Genomic DNA, 27,084 nt, shown 5'->3' with positions numbered 1-27,084 from the left:
TCACTAATTACTCGCTTAGCAACATTATTTGAAATGTATCTGACATGAGCTCGCTTTATCAGTTCAATACATGGTAAGGTTAGCAATAATTAGTGTCATCTGCCCTCTTTCGGTTTATTTTCATCAATATAAATCTCTCTCAATGATTTAAAATAAGTTTTGCCACCGATATGTATTGGTGAAAAATAAAATAAAAATTGACCTTGCACTTCACGTGTTACAATTTTCATCGTATCTTACTTTTAGGACCACAGTTCTGCATTACCTCATTGTACCAAACTTTGCCATTGTTCTTCCAAAATAAAGTTGGAACTCTAGAAGCAAAGATTTAGTTTCGAAATGTGTATTTTTACTGTCACACGTGAAGTATATTCTGTTCGTATTTATACCCTTATAGCACATACCGATAAGACAGTAAGGTCAGGTGGTTAGTGTTGCAAGAGTAACGGTGGCCACGATATTTAAAGGTTTTCAGAACAGAAACTGCTTTCTTGGACATTTGCATTCGACGTTATTTTTAGTTAAATGTAACTGTTGTTGGATGGCACGAGTTTCGGTCCTTTTTTTTTGGGGAGGGTCAAGCATTGCTTAAGTAACATTGCAACCATGTTTAAGTTTTATCTTTTAACTAGTTTTAATTGTATTAACCCATTCAGATGAAGTATGATATTCAAGTGGCTAATTTATTTGAAGAAGGAACCGCAAACAGCCTAAAAGTTTTAAATCGGAACCCTGATCTAGTTCATAGGCGACAAATGAGTCTCGGCTATTTGTGTAGAGGTTCACACTTCTAAGTGAATAAAGCTATTTATGTGTGGAGGTTCACACTTCTAAGTGAATAAACTATTTTTCAACAACTCGTGTACATATTCTGTTTTTGACTTGATGCGAATAATCCGCTTTGTGAAACGGTTTATTTGAAGAGGCTAATCCCCTCCCCATTTTCAAACCGCTTATGCTCGCCGCCACTACTAAAGTCGTTTGTCCGGAACGTTAACTGTGCATCTTCTCTTCAAATCGTTTTATCAATTATTAGTGATTTAAGATTTACTGTGTCAAATAAACTAACGCTGGAACTCAGGAAGGGGGGGGTCAGTCGAGTTAATAATTACACCGTAGAATATATAAAATAATAAACTTCTAAAAAGTACAAACTAGATACGCTAACATAAAGCTTTTTCATACAGCAATAAAAAAAAAAAATAACGTAGAACTCTGTATGCTTATATACAAGTTATTAAAGAAGCCGAAGCAATGCTTTTGTTAAAAAGCGTCCGTTCAGGGACTTCATCTTGTAGCCTGTGTTTTGAAAGGAGGATCAGTTACAAATAACAAAACGCACCGATATTTCTCTCAGTGAAATATTCTCATTCGTATGTGAATGTGTACTGTTACGTACATGAAGTTACTTAACCTTCATGTGCGAAAGGTTGAACGCTATATTAAAATTATTTTGAATATGCAGATCAAATCACTTGACGACGACAACAGGCAATATACAGGGCGTTCGGAAAGTCACTGTGCACTTGTATATTTATTAACAGACATGTTTCAATATAGAATACAGGAGGTAAATATGAATGACAATTATAAACAATGTTGAAAGTGACCCCCGTTGGCATCAATACAGGCTTGGATCCTTCTTTTGTTTCTAATCACCGCTATCAGTTGCTGGCTTGAAATAGAATGAATAAAATATTATTACAAAACTGCAGTGACTTTCCGAACACCCTGTAGTTGTATTGGAAAAAGCACACAACAGAATTGCATTTTGACATTTGATATAATGTAGGTAATGTGGTATCACCAAGGGTTGATTACTTTTGGGAAGGTTATGTAACAGTCTTTTCAGATGCAAAATACTCATATTGGGATAATAAAGATAGGTTCAGATCGGAAATTAAGAATTCCAAGATGGGTACATCCATATAATGAATTGTAAAACAAAGGAATGTAGATCAACTTGGGGCACCAGGACCATTCAGAAATACCCGATACAAGTATCCCAGTCGTGGTAAGCAAATTAATAAACTTGATAGAAAACGTATCCCAGTTAGCAGTACGCAATATTATACAGCATCTCCACTGGAAATGAGGCCAATCTGATAGGGAATCACCAATGTGAGGCTTCTGTTATACCGCGTTTCACTGGTATTCGATCAGTTAACAACTGAGCTGTACCGTATTATGCATGAGACATCTTTTTTTGCAGAAAAGATAGGTCGTGTCGTTTTGGTTTTGTTTGTGTTGAATTTCGCGCAAAGCTAGATGAGGGCTATCTGCGCTAGCTGCCCCTAATTTACCACTGAAAGAAAGAGGTAAGGCAACTATCACTGCTAACTCTTAGGTTACATTTTTTTACCAACGAATAGTGGAATTATAGCGCCTTTATGGCTGAAAGGAGCGAGCATGTTTGGTGAGATGGGGATTAGATCCGTAACTCTCGGATTGCGAGTTGAGCGCCTTAATCATCTGGCAATGCAATGATGTATCATTTTGAGTTATGCAAACAAATATTTCTATCATGTTGAAAAGGAATACCTGTTAATGTTTTATGTTTGAAACGACGTGCCTATCGAACAGTTAGTTTTTTAGCCATATTAATCTGCACAAGATAGCCAGGTGAGTTAAGGCGTACGGCTCGTAATCTGAGGGTCGCGGGTTCAAATCCCCGTCCCACCAATCATGCTCACCATTTAAGCCGTGGGGGCATTATAATGGGGGCCATTAATCCCACTATTCGTTGGTAAGAGAAGCCCAAGAGTTGGCGGTGGGTGGTGGTGATTAGCTGCCTTCCCTCTAGTCTTACACTGCTAAATTATGGACGGCTAGCGCAGATAGCCCTCGAGTAGCTTTGCGCGAAATTCAAAAACAATCTGTCCAAATCCTGTCATGTGTAACCTGTATTATTCTATAGGGTGGCCCGTAAGTCCCTACCCATCCATATGTTATGTTATATTCAATTACGCATGTATTGTAAATTTTTCTTTTTTTAGAGAAATATGGCTGATGTAAGCCCATTTACCCTTGAAGAGCATATTGTGACAAGTACGTGGGTACATGAGCGCAAGAATACGGGTGACAGCACACAGATACACTGGATACGTAAGATATATGGATGGGTAGGGACTTACGGGCCACCCTGATGAATATTTTGTATACTATAAAACTTGTGGACTTTACATACTAAGTGGCATGTTGATTCAATGCTTGTTTATTAACTTGAGGGAAACGTATTTCAGTTTCTAAAGACTTGTTTGATTTCCATACTTACCAGAATTTCAACTTTTATTAAAAAAAATTAGTATGGGTATGTTAAGAGTTTTAAACCTAGTATTGGTATGTGAGAAAATAAAATTCAAATAAAAGAAAACCTTAGGTGTGGGCCCCCCCCACACTCTGGAGGTATGGCCAAATAAAGAATTGATGAAATCAAAACTTGTAACTAGATTTGGAGAGCCACACTTGTAGCATTGATAATATTTTATTGTAAATATTAATTTTGTTGTCGCGTATTTTATTTTACCCACCCCCAGCATATTCTGGGTTTTAAAAAAAATGCGGACGGGCTAACTAATGAATATTTGCAGTTTATTAAGTTTTTTTTTTTCTGACTAAAATTTTCTTGTGCTCGCTTGGTGAATTGTTCTCGGAGGCCTCCAACCTAAAAACTACGCGACGCTATTATGGAACAATACTCACGTAAGGTAACGAGAAAAATATTCTAGTAACGTGACGTCAACAATATTGCTAAAGCTTATTACAACAGTTAAACAACACAACTCTTACGCAGTTACGTAACTATTGCCTGTGAAATAATTAACCTTATAGTAACACCTGTTATGGAAAGCTTATTCGCTAAATGAACCAAATAACCTGTACAAAACAATCTTGTATATTCAACAAACATCAGTATTTCTAAAAATTTAGTAACTCAAAAAAGGTAATAACAATAGTGATGTCTTCACATTTTATTGTTGTTAATATTAATCTTTCAGTTTACGGTTAACCTCTGTACTTTTATCTATCGGATGTGAATGTGTTAGATTTTAATAAAAATCTTAATTTTATACGTAGAACCAATATGAAACTAACATTTTTGAAGATGACTTTGATTTGAACTTTAAACTTTGCTAAAAGAAAACATCTTTCGAAGTAATTTGTTTAATTTTATTTAAATGTTAGTTTCTAATTTTAGTTTCGTATAAAACTGTATGTAAATTACGTTTTCCGTCAAGTGTGGTGGCTGTGTTTACTCTTTTTTTTGTTACCATAGGGAGTGTTAGCCTAGCAGAAGAAACCATTTAAAGACCTCCCTTTTTTAACTTGATTGGACAAATTCGAATTAATGAGATCAAAGCGCGAGTATTAATTACATTGAACTCGTTACTAGAGCTATCGTCGCTGTGTTCGAAAATAAAAAGTGGTACTTATGGGCCATTACCGTAAGAACTATTCGATGATGGAACATTTAATATATATTAACCAAATTGTATTTAACAGCGTGTCGTGATATTACGCTTTTTATTACATACAAGCTACTGGGACAGAATAATAAGGTAATTATGACGTGGTCTGAGACTGCATGCTTTGGATCAAGAAAACGTTATCTTGTGTTCGGTTTCTTACTATTGTAAGATATCTCTACTGCTTTAATTTAGATGTTCAAGTGCATTACGCCGGTATTGGGATGCTTGGAACGTTTGAGAATAAAGTAATCGACAAACCGTGCGAAGTGTCTTGTAACAAGTCTACATTATTAGAACGAGTATCAGTGAAGTATGGAGTCAATTTGTTTATTTATTAAAGTATTTCTACCCGTGATTAGTTATCAGGAAGGGGAGTGACAAGAGGGACACCCTTATAGTTAAATATTTAATCTGTTTAAAGAATATTCCTTCCCTACAATAAGCGTTTGACATGCATTTATTGGTCAGCATCAAACTTTCGCTCGTTTCTGACAGAGCAAATTTCTTGCTTTCAAATATATTCTTAAAATAAACAAGTGCCTCTAACTATCAAGCGACACAATTTCAAGAGGTTAGTTTATCAGTATATATCACATTTATCCTAGATTATACAAACAAAATTATATTTTATTTTACATTTTTTAAATTTTTTATCGCGTATTTGATGGTTTGTTAAAAACGAACATTTTTGACAAACGTTGCTAATGGTTGGAATGATGAGCCACGATTGGATACATGAAATGTCAATTTTGTGGGCGTTAGGTAACACGTAAAACCTTGATAAAATGATCTTAAAGGACGAAGGTCATTCTTTTGTTGTCAAAATATTTTTTCACTGCAGTTTTTAGCGTACCCATCCTCTAACGATTCTTTAATATGACCCTCAAACCTTTATCCAAAATTAAACTCCATCTCTTATCTGCTTTGCAGGCCACAACAGTACAAAGTTCTTCAGTGAACTAAACCGTTATATAACTGAACAATTCGTTGGTTACTTCTGTCATAACTGTTTTCTTGTTATTAGTAACTGCTAATCTTTCTATAATGTATTGTAATTGACCCAGTGAAACGGGAGGGACTTCATTCAGATTCTTTCCAGAATCTTTAAGATTAGATTCTGCGTCTAGGTTTTTTGGGACTGTTTGAGTACTAACAGGAAAATTAGTGTTTTAAACATTTTTTCACCACAGGGAAAGTGTAAAACAGTAAACAGGGGCGACTATAAATTGTCTGGCAATTAAAAAAAACGCTTTAAATATTAAATATAATACAATCAAATAACCAATATACATATTACAGATGGTTAACAGAATAAACTTCAGAATTTTCCAAAAAACTAATCTCCTTCAGTTCCTATTCCCGTCATACCAAACATGCTCGCCTTTTCAGCCGTGGGGGCGTTATAAAGTTACGATCAATCCCACTATTTGTTGGTAAAAGAATAGCCCAAGAGTTGGTGGTGGGTGGTGGTGACTAGTTTCCTTCCCTCTAGTCTTACACTGCTACATTAAGGACGGCTAGCGCAGATAGCTCTCGTGTAACTTTGTGCGAAATTCAAAACAAATTAAACAGACCAGTCCTACCAGCCTGTTCGGCCACCTGCGCAGAATAAACTAATTTAAAAGAATATGTATTGGATCGGGGAAATAAATTAAGCTTAATCTTACGTAATGAAGGATATTAGAAATTTATTAGTGAATTTATAGCATTTAACGTGAATATTTTAAATGGTGTTTTCCCCCTAGTGTATCTACTTAAAATGACAAAGGACCCCAAATATTTAAAAATATACCATCGTTAACAATAGAGAACTGAGGTTGTAAGTTGGTAATTGAGTTTTTGTCCGGAAAATCTAATTTCTTTGTCTACACCCAGTTTGTCTTAATAGCGACTTCAAGTGTTCTTTTCGAGGATATTTGTTTCTCTGCTAACCTTCACGTGCGCGGTTTTTGATTTATATATAACTTTTTGTTGATGCACATCATCAATAAATACCAAAACAAGTAAGAAATTGCTTTAGGATCGTAACCCCTATTATTTAAATAAATCTACTTTACGGAACCAACCAGGTTATTTAAAGTATGTTGGTAGTTTTCTCTCTCTGAAATATTGTTAATAACTTCCTTTATAAAGCCATGGAATTTATATTAACGGTTTTTTGTCACCACCCTTATGAAATCTATACAGCCATGTCAAGCATCATTATTTATGCCAGTTGCTTAAGCTGATATCACGTGACGCTATACCCCTTAATTATAATAATTTCATACAATTTAGTAGATTTATATTTACAAGTTGGTAACAAATAATAACCGTTTACTTGTATGATTATTTCAAAAACGTGTTAGAAACTAATTTAGTTTGCTTGGCCTAACCAATACTTGGGTATCTATGTTTTTTCACTTTAGTTTTGCTGCTTTAAATCGGCCATTTTTATTCCGAATGACATAAAACTAAGTAGACCATTTAGATGAAGTTGTAGTAAAACTGACCGATAGGTAACGTGATTACTTAGGTGCAGGCAATAATTTGTCATATTTGAGTATTTTTTGATTAAATTTGCATTTGTGACTTGCTTATATCAAATGAGACTGGAAGTTAGATCTATCGGTGTACCAAATTTTAAAAAATCCATAACAGTTAAATATTTTTGTTAGTTTCCGTATTTTACGTACAAAGAAAGAGTAAAAAAGAAACCATCAAAATTTGATATTTTATATCTCGTATTTCTAAATTGATCGTTTTAATTTTGTATGTGAATTAAGAGTGCATGCAGTAGAGCACATCCACTGAAACTACGTGACAGTTTGTTATTAACAGGAGTGATAGTTTAGCGTTTTTCCATATTCTGCATAGCCAAGTGGTTAGCGCACTCGACTCGTAATTTCAGGGTCGTGGTTTTGAATCCCTGTCATACCAAACATGCTCGCCCTTTCAGCCGTGTGGGCGTTATAAGTAACGATCAGTCCCACTATTCGTTGGTAAAAGAGTAGCTCAAGAGTTTGCGGTGGATGGTGATAACTAGCTACATTTCTCTAGTCTTAAACCGATAAATTAGGGTCGGCTAGCGTGGATAACCCTCGAGTAGCTTTGCGCGAAATTAAAAACACAAACCATCTTCTGCATCTGACTGCGGTAACCCAGTGTGTCCTACTGTGTTTCTTGATCCAGTAATTCAAACCAGCTCGACCGATTTAACTTTCACAGTGAGCGAGTTATTAATATTTTCATCCTACACGATCGTATTGAAGATGTCTTGAGAAAGATTTGACATAAATGCAAAATGCCAGCGTGACGTGAAGAAATTTGTCAGCTATAAGTCTCAAAATGGGTAAGTTCATAATTTCTTGGAGTAATTGCTTGAAGAGGTCGATTTATTGCGCGGGGATGTGTGATTAAACCCATTATTATTGAACTTGTTGAAATTCCTCGCGCTGTTTGAAGTGCCCGTAAGTTCACGCCTTAATAGGGTAGTGTCTTGGTTTTATTCAAATCAATGTCAAGCAATAAGTTTGTTGAGCCTACTCTTCAGGATGTTTGGAAATGTGGTGAACTGCAATGTTTAGACGAATAATTAATACTGAGTTTTAATTTCGTAATTACGATATTCTTTTCATTCGAATACTTGCAACATTTGTTGCATAGCTAAACGATTTTCTTACAGAAACCTTTTAATTGAAACAAAATCTTATTTACTCTCATGAAAATATTCTTGTATACTTTTTGGAGTATCCGTACCCTGGACAGAAGTTATGTAAATTCATATATGAAAGTTGCTTCCCTTTACATGTAGGCCCGGCATGGTCAGGTGGTTAAGACATTCGACTCAATTCGAGGGTCGCGAGTTTGAATCACCGTCACACCGAACATGCTCGGCCTTTCAGCCCTGTGGGCGTTATAATGTTATGCTCAGTTCTACTATTCGTTGGTAGGATTAGTTCAAGAATTGGCGGTAGGTGATGATGACCAGCTGCCTCTTCTCTAGCCACTTCTAAATTAGGGACGAGTTGTGTAGTTTTGCGCGAAATTCAAAAACAAACCTTACATGTAATTGTAAAGGTAATAAAATAAAATCCCATAAAATTTGTAAAATATAAAACTGCAAGTTTCCATGTAGCACTGCCTCGCTTCTTTGTGGGTATTTGGGTATGTTGAATTTTAGATAACCAGGAGGGTCAGGTGCACAAGACCTCTTCCTCCATCCCTAACTTTCATGTCGGCTACTATTATGTTGTTGTAGTGGTTTTGGGCCAGAGTAACCCACAATACTCCAGCCCTTTCAGGGCAATGTCCATGTATTGTTTTGAGTTGCCCTTTTTTATATTTTTAATTTTCTTATATAAATTTTTTTTTCTCATTGTTACTTTTATTTTATTTTACAGGCCCGGCATGGCCAAGCGTGTTAAGGCGTGTGGCTCTTAATCTGAGGGTCGCGGGTTCACATCCCCGTCGCGCCAAACATACTCGCTCCTTTCAGCCGTGGGGGCGTTATGTGACGGTTAATCCCACTATTCATTGGTAAAAGAGTAGCCTAAGAGTTGGCGGTGGGTGGTGATGACTAGCTGCCTTCCCTCTAGCCTTACACTGCTAAATTAGGGACGGCTAGCACAGATAGCCCTCGAGTAGCTTTGTGCGAAATTCAAAAAAACAAACAAAACAAATTTTATTTTACGGAAAAGAGAAAGAAAGAAAAAGGAAGAGAAAAAATGATTAAAACAAAACTGAATATTATACTAAATCTAAACGTCTAGTGCATGGTGGCCAGCTTGATTTATATTTCTTAAATATATATTCATAGAAGAGGTATTTACGATTATATTCATCAAGTACATAGTACCTGTCGAGATCACATAATAAATAATTTTATGCCAATTCTTCAAATAATTTAGTGCATTATGGAAGAGTCTTTCAGATATTGTTTCTATGTTTGTATACTTGAGCATGAATGTGGATGAAGTGCTGCGTAGTACTTTATAGACTGAATTTAAGATTGAATTTTGTATTTTTTATAGCTTCTGTAATTGTTTTTGTGTTATGTTTATACAGGCAGGAAATGCGTATTCTATTATACAGGGTGTTCGGAAAGTCAGTGCTGTTGTGTAATCACATTTTATTCAGTCTATTTCAAGCCAGCAATTGATAGCGGTGTTTAGAAACAAAATAAGAAGGATCCAGGCCTGTATTGATGCCAACGGGGGTCACTTTCAACATTGTTTATAATTGTCATTCATATCTACCCCTGTATTCTATATTGAAACATGTCTGTTAATAAATATACGTGCACAGTGACTTTCCGAACACCCTGTAGGTCTAATGTATATTTTTTAGATTTTTAATATATTATCAGGTGATGTGCCTTAATTTTTAGCTGAAAAACGTCTTGCATAATTTGCTCTTTTCCAGATTCTAGTCAGGATATTGTTAGTATGCTGTATCCACGTTAATTTGGTATCGTAAGTTAATCCTAAAAATTTAGCGAAAGTAGCAGTCTGTGAAAGTGATCTGTTCATGTATAACTTTGGTGGATCTTTTTTAGTTTATTTAAGCTGGTGAATAGTATTACTTGGTTTATCGGACTATTTATTTTTATTCTACATTTCTGGCAGTATTCTTAATTATTCAGGACTGGTTGGAGGTTTGCTGTTGCTATTGAAGGGGTGGGGGGCACTTTTCCAGACCGCTACATCGTCAGCAAATTGTGATGCAAAACCTAAGTTTAGATCTGACAGTGGCATATTACTCACATATGTGATAAATAAGATAGAACTAACTACCTCTCCCTATGGGACTCCTGCCTCAGGTGAAAAGGGCCCTGAGTGGGTCCTATTCACATTTACTCTACACTTTCTATTGTCCAGAAAGCTAGCCAGCGAATAATTCCCTGGGGAAATTCATTTCCGTTAACCGGTTACGTAATCCATTAAACCAGACCGAGTCAAATGCTTTCTCAATGTTGAAAGCAAGCTACAGTGCATTCGTTTTTGTTAAAGCTGTCTGTAATCGTTTCAGTTAATCTGATTAGGTGGTCTGTAGTTTGTTTATATTTTCTAAATTCGTTTTGGATTTCGGGTAATTCTGAATTTGATGTGTATCACTCCATAAACCCAAACACCTTCACGCCAAATTTGATGAAGATTCGTCAAAAGGGGGTGAAGTAGTCGTAAACAAAATCGCATATGAAGACCGCAAAATTAAATTTGCGTCTTCCCATGGACCCAACGAACCTCTAATGCCAAATTTGGTGAATTTCCATCAACACCTTGTAAAAGTTAAAATCAAATGTGCATAAGAACTGTTAAATATAAAATCGCAAGTTTCCATTCATCACTGCATAAAAACCTTCACGCCAAATTTGAAGATTCGTCAACAGAGGGCGAAGTAGCCATATACAAATCGCACATGAAAACCGCAAAATTAATTGGGCCCAATGAATCTCCATGCCAAATTTGAATTTTCATCTACATCTTGTAAAGTAATTAATGGACATAAAACAAACAGTACTGTTGCATTCATAGAGATTTACCATAAATAATAATATTCTATTAACTACTAAAATTTGTATTATTGTTAGGATAAACACGAATTTCATCAGATGTTTTTAAAAATGTTGACAATGTTCTTCGAACATGATAGTTGTAATCTAACAAATACGTAGTAAACGACTTGCACGTTATTTAAATGAAAAATTTACTAGACACTCTAGTGGACAGTTTTAAACAATACGTTGACCGTCCCTCTAAATGGTGTCTTGCTCTAATTTTAAGTTTGTATAATTGCAGATTAGAATTATAATTTTTAAAATATTAAGACTTGTTAACATGCAGATGTAGTATTTCAGTGGTTAAACAGCATGTTCAAGTGATTCTAATTCAAAAATTGTGGTTCGATTCCTTCGGTTGCCTCAGCACTGTGCAGGTTTATTCTTAAAATACTTGAGAATCTGATTACTCTGTACAATCCTATTTCTGCATTATTCGCGAGTGGGATCGAACCCGAAACTTCGTGCGTCAATCAAGTATTTCTCCAAACAACGTAGCCAGGTATAGCCAGATGGTTAGGGCACTCGATTTGTAAGCTGAGGACCTCGAGAGTTCGAATCCCCGTCCCACCAACCATGCTCACCATTTAAGCCGTGGGGGCATTATAATGGGACCGTCAATCCCACTATTCGTTGGTAAAAGAATAGCCCAAGAGTTGTCGGTGGGTGGTGATGACTAGTTGCCATCCTTCTAGTCTTACTGCTAAATTATGGACGGCTAGTGCAGATAACCCTCGTGTAGCTATGCGCGAAATTGAAAACAAACAATTCAAAGAACATTATCGAACCTAAAGTTGTTTGCAAGTTGCTCGTGAGCAATGTTTAGCACAATAGTGTAGAAATGAAACATGTCTGAAAACGTTCCTTGAAGTGTTTATCAATAATAATTGCGTATTTTTAAATAGAGCAATACTAATAATACCACAGAGCGGTGTAACTCAAATGTAAGAAAATAGTTGCCGGCTTTATTTAAATTTTCTTCATAATTTTGTTTATATCAGCAATCCTAAGTTTCGGTTCTCCATTTTTGGACTTTCGAGCGCAGAGATCCCTGGTGTAGGATGCAGTAAATCTGGAATTATTTATAATGATAAAAGTAGAACTTTTGATATTATTCGAGACTTGAGATCTTGTATCTAGCCACAATTGTTAGTTTCGACGGAAACTCGTAACTTTTTTCTGCACCTTTTTTTTTTTTTATCGCAACACTTTACGAAACTCTAAATTTCTTATCCAGTGAAACAAGACATCTTTTTATTTGTGAGAAATTGCAATCTGATACTAAAGATGCTTTAAAGGATGTGGTTTTCCAGTTTGTTTTTGTTGTTTTTGAAGTTTTAGTTGGAATTTTCACGTTCTAACAACATGTACATAATTTCTTTGGCGTTAAACAATAACGCCTCTTTTTGGTATATTTCGTTATAATTGTATGATTCCTAGATGACAGATGTGTATTTATCTCTATGCATGTTGCACAAGACGTTTGAACACACCTATAGCAAGGCAGCAAGAGCATAGTTGTTGAACAAGTGCAATAGGCCTGACATGGTCAGGTAGTTAGGGCACTCAACACGTGGTGTGAGGGTTACGGGTTCGAACCTCTTCACATCAAACATGCTCGATTTTTCAACTGTGGGAATTATAATTTTACGGTCAATCTCCCTATTGGTTGGTAAGAGTAGGTCAAGAGTTGGCAGTGGTGGTGACGAATTCCTTCCCTCCCGTTTTACGCTGATAAGTTAGGAACGGCGGATGTACCCTTTGTGTAGCTTCTTAATTCTGCAAAGAAACTCGGTAATTACATAAATTTCAAAATTAACTGAAGGAGACATGCAAATTGCTAGTGGTTACCTGACAGTTACTTACGAAGTAGCAGACTAAATAATTTCAAAGTTACAATAATCTAAAATAGCACATAGATCTACGTCTTTATATTGCCGCCAAACCTTGCACCAGTTGAGTATAGTTCTTCGATTCTTTGAAAAGCCCGTCCAGAGACATGTTGGCCACATACATGTAGCAAATGCACTTGAACAATCACAGACAATTGTGGGCGGGAACTGTCAATTGCAGTTTTTCTAAATATTAAGTTGAGGAATAATTCGTGAGCGTTTTTAAATAATTTCATTCAAGCATTACATGCAAGACTATACAATACTTCAATGCATGAACACATTACACCCCAAACATTTATTATGATAATTTATTTCATGTAATACCTAGGTATATAGTATGCATTGTTTTAAACGACATTGCAAGAAATTAAATGCGAAAAGCAGATGGTGTCGAAAATGCTCGATTTTGTCCACTTGACATTCCATTTAATGAGCTAAAAATGAAAGCAAAAATTAAAGACATATGAAAATCAAACACACCAGCTATTAGAGCAAAAAATTATCTACCAAATGACATGAAATATTTTGCGAAAGCGTTTTATTTATGAATATATTTTTTAACTTGAAAAAACGCTCACGAATTATTCCTCAACCCAATATTTAATGAAATGTGCAGTCGACCCAAATCTTTGGACAAGAGCGTATATGCAATATGATTGTCTCGTAGTGGATTCATGTATGTGGCGAGGGGACCTTTCAGAGAAGATTCTGTACTTTCAGTTTACTTTCTCTGGGATCTAAACATCTATCCACGTGTTTGCCGTGCGTGGTGGCGTGTGAAGGGGGAAGAGGATCCTGGTGTTTGAGGGGTCTAACCATAACACACCACTTTGGTCTTTAATTCTGTATACGGGCGGCCTTAGGGTGGCCCCTCAGAATTAAATGGCTTGTCCATTTGAGCTCCCCCTCGGTGTGGATTCCTGTACATGGTGAGGGGACCTCCAAGGGTGAAGGTTCTGTTTTTTCAGTTTACCTCCTCTGGGACCTCAACATCTCACGTGTGTGCTGTGTGTGGTGACTCTTGAAAGAGAGGAGAGGATCCTGGTGGTTGAAGCGTCCAACCCTAACACACCACTTTGGCCTTGAATTGCTGTAGACGGGACGGCCTTGGGGTGGCCCCCTCGGGTCAATCGGCTGATTCACTTTGCTGGGATCAACCAAGTTGTGGACATTGTATTTGATGCTGGTGTTTGGGTATAGTGCTCACGAAGCTCTAGCATTGTTGCAGTGTCCTTGTTTAACATTGTAGTGCGCCCACTCGTAGAACTTGGTAGTGGGTGGGAACAGTAAACACTGAAATGTTTCTACTTTACTGTGGATACTCCCATTCATGAAGAAAATAAAATTGAGGGAAAAAAACGATAATTGTTAAATGGCTACGAATGGATGGCTGTTCAACAATCGCCATCGTAATCGGTTTCTGTACCTAATTAAGTTTGCACTTATTATCTGAGAAATCTTTAAGGCGTATATCTCCCTTTTTTATTATTCAAAAGGGATTAGAGAGGCTTGCTGAGTCCCCAAGTCAGTAAGAAAGTTGCGTTCTGAAGACATTTTCGAAAAATCCTCACCACAACACATTAAACTCCCGAATTTGAAGACTATTTGGGATGTACACATCAAGGTTACTCTCCATGCTATCCTTAATTTTTCAAGAGGAGTTATTGTTGAGAAAGTTTTGAACATGCACGAGTCGGGGTTCTTTGCTGTTTTTTACCATGCACTGAATCTCCATTTGCAAACCCAAAATTATGATGCCAACTAATGTTCTGATTAGGACGATTACATCCACCTGCCACAGTCAAGGTAAGTTATCTGATGTGAGGTCATGCATTTCCAACTCTCTCAATTATTTTCAGTATCAGTAGGTTGGTCACTCATAGACATCATGTCGTAGTTCTTTAACATGTGTTTGTTGTGGTGGCAAAGACCACGACGCCTACGAGTGCAAACTAGAACCACACTGTAATAACTATAATGGTTCACACCCCTGTTGCTCTAGGTTTTGCCCTAAGTGGGTGGAGAAGAAAGAGGTGCAACACTTAGTGTGAATATCTCCTATGCAAAGGCTCGGAAGTCATTGTCTTCCACTCCATCTCGGACATTTGCTGATCCACTCTGTTCCATTGCTGCAGTGAGAGTGCAGACAAATCTCTCCATACCTCCAACAGACTCATTTGCAAACATCTGAAGATTTTTTGCTCTCCATGGTTAAGAGTTGACGAGTTTACGTTTTCTCCAATATCTCTTGACACTCCTTTTAGTGGTTGCCTGGATCCACTTTCTTTGGCTCCTAGTTCGGGCATTTCCTCGAGTCCATCTTCTCCAGCCTCGAAATACAAAACTGTTATTCATTTACGCCCTCAGTTGCTGGAATCTTCGTCTACAGATAGAGCCTTGCCTACTCTACCCAGGGCAGGATTCCAGAAACAATGTGGTCGAAAATAGAAGAGATCCTCGCCCCATTCTCCTCCACATAATTAAAAATGGCCATTCTGATACAGTGGAACTGTCGGGTATTTGTTCGAACATAAATTACATTAAGGACTCGAATATTATCCTTTGTGTGTGTCTCCTTATAGAAAACGTTTATGAAATCTGCCAGTGCAGTCACTTTCGACAATTTTCTTTGTACACAGATGACAGGTTGTGTGATGGACGAGTGCATGGAGGGATGGCACTGCTGTTCGATCATCATGTTCCCACCATGTCTTTTACCACTTGATACACCCTTGTAGGCCATAGCCATCCATGTTTCCTTGGATCTAACCATCACTATTTGTTCTCTTGGAGAGACCTATAATCATTCAGACCTTGATGCTTTCAGTGAACAGTTAGTCTCCCTTTTTAATCCCAGAGTATCTTAATGGATACAATTCTCTCTAGGGTGGTGCTGATATTGATGGGAGGGGTCGTCCATAGAGTGTATGCTTTCGGATCACAACTTTTCTCTCCTCAATACTGGTTCTTGTACTTATTTTCACGCGCTTAGTTAGTGTTTTTACTACTCTTGGTCTCTGTCTGCTGCACTTTACTTTTCTTGGAGGCTTGACAGTAATCCACGGGACAGTGACTAATTTTCTTATTTCGAGAGAGACTACCCATGGTTGATGCCACCTGACCCGTGTGCCTCGATGGAAGCTGGATGAAGCCAACTAGCCCTCTTTCATGCTTTTTTCAGAACTTAATCCTGCTGTCGTCTATAAGCCATTGATAGACGACTGCGTGGCAGAAGTGACTGATTCTATTGGCCAGGCAGCTGCTCATTGTATTCCCAAAACCTCGACACGTTTTCCATGGTATACTCGTCCATGGTCTTGCTCTTTGATGACCAGGAAGTTTCTGATGCTCGGAGCATCGCCGATACTCAGCAAAAGCTTTTCTAGTGCATATAGCATTTCTGCTTCACTCCCACCTTTTTAGCCATTGGACACAGTGATTGTTTCTTTCCTCTTGGGCTGATCATCTCTATGACTATGATTGCCTCTCTACACTGAAGCTCAAGCTTGCCCTTATTGGTCTGACAGTACTTCAGTCAAACCTGATGATATCCACTACAAGATGCTGTGTCACCTCTCTCCTGCCACTCTTAATACTCTTCTGGTAGTGTTTAATTGGATCTGGCAGGAAAATTCTTTTCCTGATGCTTTGCTAGGTTAATGTCCTACCTTTTCCCATACCTGTGAAGGATCCCAAGATTCCTTCAAACTACCGTCCACCTGCTTTGAAGAGCCGTCTCTGTTAGATCTTAGAGGATGGTTAATGCTCGTCTTGTTTGGTTCTTCAAATCAAACCACCTCCTCTCGCTCACCAAGTGTAGGTTTCGACAACAGCGCTCCACCATGGACTACCTGATTTAACTTAACGTCAATCACGGAAGCCTTTCTTATGTAACATCTTACTTCTGCTCTTTGTTTTTGCTTTGAGAAAGCTTATGATACTACGTGGAGGTTTGGCATTTTGCGAAACCTTCATTCGTATCGGTTGCATGGCCATCCGTCTATTTTTCATTTTTTTTTTTTTACTGGCGATTTCAAGTTCATATGGTTTTGATACTTTCCCACAGGAACTTGGAGTCCAAGTCCCTCTTGAGTGTCACACTTCATTATAAATACTAATGCCATTACTGGACATCCCTCCACTACAGTTGCAAATAGACTGTATGTCGACGACTTCCATACTTCGTGTCAGTCGTCGAGCGTGAGGTTTGAGTGGCAGCTACAGACTTCCTTCAATCGCTTACTGAAATGAACCACAGCTAACGCTTTTACCTTTCTTCTATAGAAAACTATCTGCATGCCTTTTATACCACCTATAGTGTATTCACTCCGATCTTGAGCTCTGCCTCGGTGAAGTTGCGCTTCCTGTGGTCCCCGAGGCAAAGTTCTTGGGGCTTATATTTGACTGTAAGCTGACTTTTGTTCCACACATCAAGCAGCTATGCATTAAGTATACAAGGGCGCCGAACATTCTCCATGTTCTCTCTTCTACCTCTTGGGGAGCAGATCAGTATTCTATGCTAAATATCTATTGTGCCCTCAATTGACAGTACACTTCCATAATTGGTTAAAATATGCTGACCAAATTGTGCTCTACATGTGTGAAGGTTACAATTATAAAAGTAATTTTCTACATGTTATTACCTACATCAAAGTTAATGTAAACATATGAGAGTCGGTATGAAGTAAGGTGAATAATAACATGAATGAGGGGAGACCATCTGTGTAAACTATACTCGTACTAGTGCATGATGTTTAAAAACATCTTTTATCACGAGATAAAACGACTTTTGTTGTTAAATGCTGTAAGAAGTTGCAGCAGATTGTTGTGTTAAGAATCAACACCTGTTGATTTATAAGAGTAATCGTATTTGGTAGTGTGTTAAACTTCAAGTGTTAGTAGAATTGGAAACTGATTCTGCATTTGAAAGATGGGGACTGGAGAAAGTGTTGACAATCTGTTCACACAATATTATCGTTAACGAATAATTTGCATTTTTATTTTAAGTTTGTGTGTGAATTCAGTATTTTTATTACCTCAAATACGAACTTAGTGTATATATCAAAAACAACAAAAGAATTGTACAGCCTAGTTTTACATAGCAGTTTATTGGAACAAAATCGAAGATAAGTTAAAATAGAATAAACATTAAAATAATAAAGGTAAAACATTCTGGCTGGAAGTTGTGTACGTGAAAGTGTTTCAAAATATTTTGGAAATATTTTCCTTCAGAGGGGGCTTAGGAGGTCAACTATAAACTACTCTCACCAGGATATAGTAACATAGACAATTAGTAGACACTAGAATGATATGCCATGAATCGTGAGAAGAATTACACATTCAGTTGGCTACAATACAGCATAATATGAACTTAAAGCATGAACAATTGTTACTCTAATTTTGGTTTTTGTTCTCAAACGGAACACCCGGGATCTTGTGGAAGTACATTTAGTACTCTTGAACTTTACGTTGGTTGTCTTTACAGTTTCGTGATTTTTTTTTTTTTCCTCATTGTATACGTCTTTCATTAAGTCTTTGGAATAGTGTGCCAGTATTTCCAGAGTATTCCATAATGTTCTTGGAATCATTTTATTTGTTTCATTGAATTCTGAAAATTCACCAGCCATTTCAATGCTGCATTACCTCTGAAATGTTAAACGTTTAAAAGTTTACTATGATAGAAATAACTCGGAACTCGAACACGCAAAAGTTCTTTACGAGTTAAGAACTACCTTTTCTCGAGCATTTATTACGTTGGGTAGTTAGCAGTCTACGTTCCATGTTTGTTTATATACTAGTGGGAATGGTATTGTTGCAGTGATTTGTTCAGTTAACAGTTGAACGAAACTTGTTTGGCTTTTTAAGTAACTTGTACAGAGAATGAATTATGCTGATCAATGATTTTACGAAATGGTTATAATAAAAGTATTTCAATAAGTACTCTTGCTTTCATGTTGGTTCTTTGGTATTGGCCAGTTCTGGATTAAATCGGTCTTGGAGGAACCTGCAGACTTTTTCTTTCTGATGAATGTACCAGGAAACTTGCCTAATGGAACAATTCGAACTTCAAATTCAGCCAAGGTTTTTTTTATTCATATATTTTGGAATTAGTCCAATTTAGGAGCCTTACCAAACATCTTACCATCTACAAGTTCAGAGAGAATACACTTCTAATTATTGAAATGTGCAAGGTATATTAAGTAATCCAAACAGTAACGTCTCCAACTTTTCACAATCTACATCCTGCAGGAAAGGCTTTCTTGAGATCCAATATCTTGATCCATATAAAGTATCCAACGTAGTCGATCTCTGGCAGTCAGTAGGCACCTATTGACTGAATTTACCTTCTGTAAATCTATGAATCTTGTGGATGCATCCGTTTTCTTCACAAGTTTAACAGGTAATGCTAAAAGAATAATTGGTTATTTTTCTCCGTATTCCTTCCTATCGGTAAATCTCTCGACTCATGAACGTTTTTCTATTCTCAGCTAAACTTTACCCTATAAATTGTTAGGTCATTTCGTTTTGACGTCTAATTAGTTAGTTCATTGAGCTTTTGATTCAATTCAAAAACACGTACTTGAGGTATTGTGCTTATTAGCACCTGTTGATTCTTCGGTCTTTGTTATAATGATCATATTTCTCGCATTTTACTTCCTTTTTCCTCGATCCTCATGGAAAAGTTATTTCATGTAGACTTTCGTCTACATTAGCTAACGATGTGTCCTGTCAGGTTAACTTATTCTTCATGTGATGGTTTATTTCAATTTCAATATTGTGCAATCACCCAATAAACACTACTGACCCATGTAAGTGTAGGAAGTTCGTGTTTCAATACCATTCAATTCGATCCAATGATTTTTAGTTTACCTAAAATGTTAATGGATTAGAGTTATGATACTAACTGAACAACTTTCTCTTAAAGACGTACCCTTTTTTGCTTCAACCTTATCTCTTATCACATCTGTAAATCGGACGTATACTCGCGAATTCATCATTCAACGTCAAGCATGCAGGTAACATGACTGGGCAAGCCTAGCCAAATCTGCAAATTTGGCTAAGATCTCCATGCACTCGTTGGAACATTACTCTAGATACTTCTTTCACGTGTGTTACCCCAAACTTATTGCTTAAAGCAGCTACCAATGCTTGATAGTTATGGCTGTCATCTGGAATGTTAGCTTCATTAAAGCTGACCCATTTTAATGAACAACAAGAAAAATATCGTGTTCTGTATTTATCTATTCATTATGAAAACAATTTTTAACTGTGCCTTGGTACCTGAATTGGGCAGCTCACTTCAAGAACTGTAATTGACATACATAGCTGGATTAGTCCTGCAGTAACAAATGGAACATCAGTAGTAATAAAGATAGGCCAACTAATTGTCTCATTCCATGTTTTGTAGGTAATGGTGTTTCAAGTTAGTTTTTGGGCAAATAAAGAAAGGTATTGCTGGCTTAAACTTGACGTTTATCAGATCTTTCACCAAATGTTTTATTTCGTCATTTGATTTCTGTACTTTCTCCATTTTTATTGTTGTAATCCTTTTGTAATTTTCAAAGATCGTTATTCATCTTATCTTTAATCTTATTTTAATTCTCTAATCTTTTTTCGTAACTTCTTAAATTCCTGTCTTATATCCTGTTTATTATTTTCGTCATATTATTCCTTATTGCTATCAGTAATTTAAGTTTGAAGTTAAAAATTCCATCTTGTTCTCGCCAAAACAATCCAGTTTCTGAAATCAATATTGATTCATGTCGTCGTTTTGTTTTCAGATTAGCGAGTGAAAATTATTCCAGATCAAATCCATATAACATTAACGAATTCTATTTCTCATCTTTCTGTAAACTTTCAATCCATCCATATAAGTTTATAGATTTAACATTTTAACTGTCAAGGAATATTTTTAACTTCTCTGTTACAATCAAAACAAGCATAATGGAATCGATTTAAACCTGAAAAACATTCTTGTGAATTCCCGTCAGTATGAAGGGTTTTTTTAGTGATTTATTTTCCATCAAAGTATAATCTGTTTCATTAGCACGATGTTGTATTCGTGCCTTACATATTGTAAGCAAGATTTTCATTACGTATCATTGATATAGATTAGTTTAGAAACAAACTTGCTTCGAATATATTTTGGAAACGTATAGTAGGTATATTCAATAATAATCATTCATCAAATCATTTCCTCATCAGTATCTCGAATTTAGACACTTGTGTATGTCACACTTTGAAACACGTGAATATTGTAAACTAATGATGGTGTCATTTGCTCATTTTTTCCCCAATACTTGGAAAGATAAGCTTATAGGTAGACCGCTAACAGTGGTTAGGAAGTTTCTATGGAAACGACTGCGGAGAGGGGTGCGGCTGTGAGTCAGCCTATCACAGTTGGAGGTGTGTGAGAGATGGTAGTAAAATAATTGACGTCACAACTAGTGTACTGGGAAAATGCCAACATCAATCATTTTTACATTACTTTTTTTTATTCTCGACTATCTAAAGTCGACTATTATTGGTTTAAACGGTGGATTGTATCTCTTGAACACAAAAAAAAAAAAAAAAGTCTCTAATTATTCAAATTATCTTAACAGAGAACTCAGTTTATATTTGGTTAAGCCGCATCATATTTTGTTCAGTGTAACTCTGCAATTTCTAGGTAGAATTGGAACGTACACTTAGTCTTTCAGCACATTAATAAAAATGGTGCAACTCGTAGCAAGTTTGTTTATATTGTAACATCATCGTGTGTAAATAAAAGAAAGTTCTTGTTTAGACTCGAGCGTTTTTGGATTTATTTGATGTTTTTGTATCTAACACCAACACAAAAATATTCGCCCTAATCAACTAGACAATTTAAAGAGATGCTGCTGATCGTATAAGAAAGTAACATATGAAATAAGATGTTATTTACATTACATAAATTATTAAACTGGAACTTAAAAGTAATTTTTTTTTTTTATTTTTTTTTTTGGAGGGTGGGAACCTCAGTTTGTGTTTTTTGAATTTCACGCAAAGCTACACGAGGGTAGTGTATGTCACACTTTGAACTAACTACGCTAGCCGCCCCTAATTTAGCAGTGTATAAATAGAGGGAAGGTAGCTATTTATCACCACCCACCTTCAACTCTTGGGCTACTCTTTTATCAACGATTAGTGGGATTGACCATACATTTTAGCGCCCCACGGCTGAAAGGGTGAGCATGTTTGTGACGGGGATTCGAACCCGCGACCATCAAATAGCGAGCCGAATACCTTAATCACCTGGTTATACCGGGCCATCCAAGAACCTGAAACCGCACTGACACCAGATGGCGCCATTCCCGTGCGCCTTTATACGAAATGAACTAGAGAAACGAGTGATCAGGAGAATGCAAACGCTGGAGTCTATTTTTATGAATCAACTTTTTGTCACATCGGTTGCAAAATGAGGTACTTTAAAAAAAATATTTCCAATTAAAAAGCAGATATTCACCATGATTAAGTAGATGTAGATTGAATTCGATACTTATGTAACTGCTGCTGTGATTAACGTACATGTTAATTTACGAAGGATAAAGTAAGAACCACATTGACAAACGTTGCTAGGTGCTCCTGTTACAATCACTCAGTCCAGTGTTTACTACACTTGGCACGATTGTTTCTTTGTTTCTCCCCTCTCTCAGCATCGAATAATGGGAAAATACAAGTTATTTCAAAAACTGTTTTAAGACTTTTATATTTTCTTTCTTTAACGATCACTTTCTCAAAGTGTACTCGTCAAGCATGCGTACAATTACAAGAAAAATGCTCATGCCAAAACGAAGGTGTAATGTTTTTAATAAAGTAAAACTTTAGCCATTCCTAATTCTGAAGAAGGGTAAACATGGTGTGTGTGTGTGTGTGTGTATTTATGAGAGAGAGAGAGAGAGAGAGAGAGACCCTATGAGTGAGTTAAGTATTCACAATTACTCCCCCCTGCTAGGCCTAAACTGTTATATCAATGTAAGGGAATATTGATCTTCTCATACCATGTTAACGAATCTCTTGCAGAGTATTTCATCGTTTTGTTTTCCATGTTAATATTATATTAGGCCCTGACAAGTCAATGAACGGACAATGTCTTCGTGTTGGTAAACCTAAACGTCGAATCACTGCGTGACAAACAATACGTACACAATGGCTAGTGGAGCACATATCACTAGGCCATGTCATCAAAATCCATTTCGATGAACTTATCGATTTTAATATACTTTTTATCTTATTGGAAGTGTCCATCAGAGAGATCGCAAAAAACAAACAAACGCGAAATCTGGATCAATGAGAAATGAATTTGATGAACTTAACTGTAAAAACACAATCGCGTTATACTTGTTTTTCCCATATTTCCTGTAATTTCTGTATTTTTAAAATCACAGACGTACGTATTCTTTAAGTTCTCCCAGATGCGTAGAACAAATTCGGAACGCTGTTTTCAAATATTCAGATTTGTTGTTTTTTCTTAGTATTTAATACGTTCTTACAGTTGATTTGGTTGTAGTTTATTTTAACGTATTTCATTTTTTGATTAACTACTTTATTGAAACTGAAATTGTTCATTTTCTCACAAAACATAAAGCATTCAGAGAACTGTCCTTTGAACTAACCAAAAACTATCATTACGTTTGTTAAACCACTTAATAACTCCTATAATTGTAAGACCATTGGGAAATACTTCTGGAATCCGAGTAAAAGCTGACAGTTTTCTCAAACATGTGAGGAAGGGGTTATGGGCCAAAATAGGCTTTGCGGCGAGTTTCCCCATTATGTTTGATTTACTATATTATAATAGCACCCTGTGGGTGCTACGTCGGAAGGCGATTAATTTTCGATGTGAAATTTTTGGTGTTTTGAAAACTGTATTGATACATCTCGGGTGTCTTATAATGCTCCAAAATCATTGAAGGGTTAGATAAGGAACTGAGAAGAAGGCGAGAAGCTCCAAACAAAGTTGTTCCTGTACAAACTCCAGACAGTACAGAAGATCCGTGACCTCTAACTCCATTTTTTATTATCTCTAGCTGTTGTAGGGTGAAAATGGCTGGTTTGCACTAACACAAACTGCTGTACCCTTGCATGTTGTTCTTGCAAATAACTTCCAGTGTCATGCAAGAAACGTATCACCGAGTTAAAAAAAATCAAGATAACTTGTTACACTTTATTCAATCTTATTTCAAAGCTAAGAGTTTGTCGACGAAGTGTAGCCGTAGAACATCGTATAAATTTCATCATAGTAGGTAACAGTAGAATAGTATTGTATTCCACGTTCTATCCTCTCTCTCAGCTTGCATGCGCTATGTATGTCGGAGCCCTCCAGTAGGAAGATAGATTCTATATATTTTCAACTTATCGACTGGCTTTCCAGTGCAAAAAGGTTTTTTCCAACAATTTCTAGCCCGGCCCTTAATGCTCTATGGTCATCTAAAGTGACCAACATTATTGAAATAGAGGATTACTGTGTAGGGATGGCTACAGTGAATTGACACTAAATAATAGACAATTAATAAATAAAGCAACTTTGTGGCGTTTCTTCACCAGCACTCTATTATTGAAAATATCCGCTAGTAGAAATCTGCATATGGTAATGGCATAGCCAAATGGTAAAGGCGCTCGACTCGTAATTTGAGGGTCGCGGGCTCAAATTCCCATCGCAACAAACATGCCTGCTCTTTCAGCCGTGGGGGCGTTATAAGTGATGGTGAATCCCACTATTCGTTGGTAAGAGTAGTTGAATAGTTCGTGTATTGTGACTGGCTTCCTACCGTCTCGTCTTACCCTGCTAAATTAGGGATGGTTATCGCAGACAGCCTTCGTGTAGCTTTGCGCGAAATTTCAAAGCAAAGAAACAAAAGCATGTGTTAATATACGTGTTTAATCTGTTCTCTAAAGTTTGTAAAAAATACTAGCTCAACAGCTGCATACTAACACCCTGTTACATTCCGACATGACATCACAAATGTAGATTCGACTCGGTATCGCCTTGTTTGCACAATGACATAAGCCACGGACAACGAAAAACTATTTCTTTTAAAACCCATCTTTGCATGTCCACAATTAGTAAAATTATGCTTAAATCAGCCCTTTACTTTTCACTTTTATTCTTTTTCTAAACTCTTGTACAAGCCTTCACTACTACCATGGCCTCCCATTCCAAATCTTAACTGAACCTTAGCACGTGTTTTCCAAATATTGAGTTATCTCCTCTCATTATCTCTAGAATATAAAGAAAACCTGATTTTTTTTTTGTTAATCCTCCGGATAATCTTATTCCTTAAGATCATCTCTTATTTCTTTAAAGATAAATTATTTTAAGTTATCCCTCTAAAGTAACGTAAACCTAGTAACTCCCAATTCCTCTTCAAAGATCCAATTCGATATCTTTCTCTTGATTAAAGTGACCAAAACAACACGGCATCCCAAGAAAGGCCTAACTAGTGGTTTGTATCGAGATAACTACTCCATTTGTAACAAAAGTTAACTAATATCACTGCTAATACAGTACTGCTTTCAGTGGCTTGAATTGGCTTCCCATCCGTAAACTAATATATCTTTCTCTGTCATGTTCAGTAGCTTTCCATCAACGTTTATCGTGTGCTCTTAACTATAAATGAATCATCTTTCTCTTGATATAATTTATAATAATTTTGCTACTAATAAATATTTGTAGTTGTCTTTAGTGTAAATAGGTGAACCTTGACGGCCGAACTATTTGATAAATCACTTAATTTGTGAATGATCACCGAATCGGTTCTCTAGTGTGAGTGTTGAATTAAATAATAAAGTTAACAGTATTCTGTTATAATTAAAGCCTTCTAGTTTATACTGCAAGTGGGAACGGTCGATCAAGCAACAGATTGGTTTCCTTTCACATTATATAAAGTTATTCCATTTTTGTAATTAGTAGTACAAACACCAACAAAACGTTTTGATATAATACGTAAATTCTGTGAAACATTTGTTTGGCCTTCGATGTTCTGTAAAATAAACTTCAAATTACAATAAATAATATTTTGGGAGGTGTGTCTTAAAGGTCACCTTGGCATTGTGCTCAAAACTGATCAATATCACGTTCCCATGGTTTCAATGACGAAAGCCTGATCTACTAGTGTTGGCATTATGCCAAACTTTCTTAGCGTAGGCATAATCATGATGGCTGTTCGTGTTTACTTCAACAGCAATGGCGATTTTAAATTTTGTTTTAAATCGATTGTTTACTTCATTATCTCCAATACTTATTGAACTGTTATTGAGCTAAATATTATTTTCTTTATACCTTAAACTTCAAGCGTATTAATTTACTAACTTTACTGACACAGAAGCATTGGCTACTTACTGTTATGCAGTGATCTTGAAAAACCTGCTTTATAAAGAGCCCGTATTTCGCGTTTCTTTTGATCTCCCTACATCCTGTCAAAGAAATAAAATACAGATATTACACAGCGGAATTTGTATCACTGATCCGTAAATAATTATCTTGGATACTTCTGGGTAAAATGCCCATTCAAACTGCTAAGATAAACCAACTGTTTAACACGTACATGTTCACATTATTGAAAAAAACTGGTAATGGTTTAAAGGAAAATAAGTATTTTGTTCTGTCAAACTCTCGTGTTAAAATTAACAATACGAAAATGTTAGCTGTAAAGTTAGTCAAGTAACTAGGTGGCCTTTTTATAAAGTAATTTTATGATGAACACATAACCCAAAGTGTAACGTTGTATATTAAAAAAACAAGTTACTTTATAGAACCAGTAAAACCTTCTGTAACTTTTTTGTGTGGATTTAACCTGTACTTAAGTTTTCACTAACTTAAACGAATGAAGTAGTTGTATCGGGATGCACACGTCTATTTTATAGGCCGAAGGGAAAGACTGAAATATATTTTTTAATTCAAAACATTTTTTTTGCAAATAAAAGATGTCCCTTTTTATCTCGACGAATTTGTACGTCTAGAAGACAGTTCTTAATTTCTTCTTTTCATTAACATTGCATATTTAGCATTTCGAAATATAACTCTTCAATGTAATCTTTTAACTCTATTTGCTATGGTTTTAGTGTCCACAAAGAAATTAACATTTGCGAAATCGGCGTGTTCTTGTTTTGGTGACGTTTGAAGGCGTGGTGATGACGTGAGCATCTTTCAACTCTATTGCCC

At 36.3% G+C, this 27,084-nt stretch overlaps 1 protein-coding gene across 1 annotated transcript in view; it reads left to right on the top strand.

Annotated features, from left to right (window-relative positions):
• The window catches only part of LOC143230532 (solute carrier family 2, facilitated glucose transporter member 1-like), a 39,576-nt gene that overhangs the window by 2,793 nt on the left and 9,699 nt on the right, over positions 1 to 27,084 (top strand). The window lies entirely within an intron of this gene.

The sequence above is a fragment of the Tachypleus tridentatus genome, chromosome 10 (assembly GCF_004210375.1).
Source record: "Tachypleus tridentatus isolate NWPU-2018 chromosome 10, ASM421037v1, whole genome shotgun sequence".
In the NCBI taxonomy this organism is placed as follows: Eukaryota; Metazoa; Arthropoda; class Merostomata; order Xiphosura; family Limulidae; genus Tachypleus; species Tachypleus tridentatus.
Note: the sequence above shows the minus strand (reverse complement) of the source record. Positions and strands in the feature narration are given on the sequence as shown.